Source organism: Neovison vison, chromosome 4, assembly GCF_020171115.1.
Source record: "Neovison vison isolate M4711 chromosome 4, ASM_NN_V1, whole genome shotgun sequence".
Classification (NCBI taxonomy): domain Eukaryota; kingdom Metazoa; phylum Chordata; class Mammalia; order Carnivora; family Mustelidae; genus Neogale; species Neogale vison.
Window position 1 is genome coordinate 105,293,729 of NC_058094.1, and position 3,249 is coordinate 105,296,977.

A 3,249-nucleotide genomic window follows, 5' to 3' on the forward strand; every position below is an offset into this window, starting at 1 on the left:
CGCCCTTTATTCAGGTGCTGGATATCTCAAATAAGCCGCTGCACATGAGAACTGCCTTCTGCTTGGCACTGAATTGAACCGTAGCATGTGTTTACAATTCCATCCTAACCATACTAGTCCCGAAGCCCACTTGACAGGGAATTCTGAAGTCACAAAGCCACATTCTGCCTTTCCCATAAAAAGAAGAGGTGCCTGGTGAATCTGCCCAGAAACACCACATGAGAATCAATCTTCTCTGCCCACGATGGAACCCCAACTTATAGGCTGCCCTGGCCACTAGTGCTGTGTTTGACAGAGCCTGACTCCCGACCTGGTGTCAACAATCCAGAGAGTGGGCCCCATTCCGTCATGTGAGACCCGCCATGGGACAAGTCTGTCATCTCTACCCATCCTTGGTATTCAGGCACCTTTACCCCAGACTTTTGATGGAATCCCTGCCAATGGGGCAACCTGAAGCACATAGAGAACTTCTTCTTCCCCATGGCAAGAAACCTGGGTATATTGGGATGTGTGTCCAAACCTCAAAGTGGGAGACAGCTGCATACCTAGTGAGACCAATCCCACTCCTGACAGCCGCTCGGGCACAAACAGGCATTGTGGCCCTCAGCCTGAGTGTGCTTTGAACCAAGACCTCTCAGTGGCACCACCAGGATCCCACATTTTAAACTGATAAGAACAGATACTACACTTGATCTTAGCCAAAAGGCCGAGAAGCGATAGGATCCCACATTTTAGACCTGGTACACACCTAGGCCCAAATCCTAACCCTTGGTGGGATTTTCCAGGCCAAGAGATAGAGAACCTGTCTCAGGAATCCCTGTTTTTGGGCAACCCTAAGATGCAAAACCACACTCTTCCCTTCCCCGAAAAAGCCACCAAATTATGGGAAGCCACCTGTATCCTTAGAGAGGAAAAATCTCCCTTGGACCCATGAGACCACAACTGCATTCCGAGGCCATCCTGAACAAACAATCCAGATAGAAAAGCCTGGGCAACAGCTTTCCCGTCACCTAATCACGGTTCCTGATGAGCTGCCCTCAGGGTCTCCTCATTGGGTCCCCGAGCACCTCGCCACTAACCCTAACTGAATTTGTGTTTGCAGACTTCTCTCCCAAAACTATGGCTCATATGCCCTTAAAGATGGGGTCTCTGGATCCCACAGGACTGTGCCTGCCATCCCCAAGGAAACTGTGCCCGTCAGAGTTGCCCAAATCTTCAAGATTCGGAGAAACCTGCAAGACCCCTGAGCCTTCCCCAACATTGGCTCCGCTCTGTACGCAAATACAGTCTGAAACTCCCTGATCATTTACATCCTGGCATACAGCCAATACAATGGCCCTAAGACAGAAGATTAAACATGACATGCCCTTGGACCTCATTGGAAACCTTGATTAGGTGTTCAGGCATCTGGCCTCAGGGTTCTGTTCTGGAATACCAACTTATGATACAACATGTGGTCCCTGAGCCACACAACAGAATATCTCCTCTCCCCAGAAGAAAACCGTGCTCCTTGTCCTGTGTCAAACCCTCATGGTAGGAGAATCCTGCACGGAACCTTACCCACCAGCACATTCTGAAATCTTCCTTGTAACAAAACAGCACTGTGGCCCATCTGCAAGAGACTCCATTTCAACTCAAGGCCTTGGTCCTTCACCCCAGAGCCACCAGAACGAACCTGCCATGTTCCTCAGCTGCAGTGGTCAGTGGAGGTGTGCTTTCCAGGCATAAATGCCGAAGATTTCTGCTATCCATACTTTCCACATGGGGGACCCTCGAGCAAACAAACCAGACTCCACCTGTCCAGTAGAAGGACACCTTACTGTTTGGAGCATCTTACAAGCCTCATCAGGGGAAATCCTCCATGGCCTCTTGACGCCACCCCTCCATTTATGGATCATCAAAATAGAAACGCTCGTGTGAGCAAACATCTGACAACGGCCTGACTCATGTGCTGGATATCTTGGAAAAGACGCTTCACATTAGAACTGCATTTTGCTTGGCACTGAATCGAACCATAGCTTGTGTTTACAATTCCATCCTCACCCTACTGCTCCCCAAGGCCTCTTGTTATTGAATTCTGGAGCCGTAATGCAGCATTCTGTCTCGCCCATAGAAAAAACTGCTTGCTGAGTCTGTCCAGAATCCCCACATGAGGATAAATCTGCTCACCCCTGGAGGGAACCCCGATTTGTAGGCTTCTCTTTCCACTTGCATTGTGTCTGACAGAGCCTGAACCCCGAACCAGTGTTGGCCACCCAGAGAGCAGGCCCCTAATCCAGCATGTGAGATCGGCCATGGCCCAAGTCTGTCTTTTCTACCCAACCTTGGTATTCTGGCACCATTCCCCAGACATTGCTGGAATCCTTCCAATGGGGAAACTGAAGCATAATTGAGAACTACTCCTTCCCCAAGGAAGGAAACCTGACTGTTGGGATGGGTGTCCAACCCTCAGAGTGGGAGCCAGGTGCATGGCCAAAGTGACCACGCCCATTCCTTCATCCGCCTTGGGCACAAACAGGCATTGTGACCTTCAGCCTGAGCATGCTTTCAAACAAACCCTCTCATTTGCACCACCACAATCCCTCATTGCAGGCCTGGTACTCCCCTAGGCCAAAATCCTAAACCTTGGTGGGGTTTTCCAGGCGCCAAGACCCAGAGTCCGTCTCTGGAATCCCTGTTTTGGGGCACCCCTAAGATGGAAAACAGCACCTTTCCCTTCCCCGAAAAACCCATCAAACTTTGGGGAGTCGCCAGGATCCTTAGAAAAGAAAAATCTCCCATTGACGCAAGAGACCACACCTGCATTCCGAGGCCATCCAGGACACACAATCCAGATAAAAAAGCCTGTGCTACCGCCTTCCAGTCACCTTTATATTTCCTGACGAGCTGTCATCCAGGTCTACGCATTGGCCCTGCAATCACCTCGCCTTAACCCTAACCCGAATTTGTGTTTGCAGACTTCTCTCCCAAAAATATGCGTCACATATCCTCCAGGATGGGGTCTCTGGGGCCAAACCATAGGACTGTGCATGCCATCCCCAAGGAAACTGTGCCCGTCACAGTTGCCCAAACGTTCCAGGTTAGGAGAAACCTGCAAGGTCCCTGAGCCCACCCTAATATAGGGGACTGCTCTGGATGCAAATGTGCATCTGAAAAACCGTGATCACCTACATCTAGGCAGACAGCCAAGTCAACGGTGCTGAGTCAGAAGACTGAAACTGTCATGCCCATAGGACTTTATTGGAACCC

General features: G+C 50.4%; 1 pseudogene; it reads right to left on the reverse strand.

The window, feature by feature from the left end:
* Positions 1-609: 609 nt before the first annotated feature.
* Positions 610-718, reverse strand: LOC122905584 (annotated as a pseudogene).
* Positions 719-3,249: the final 2,531 nt, after the last annotated feature.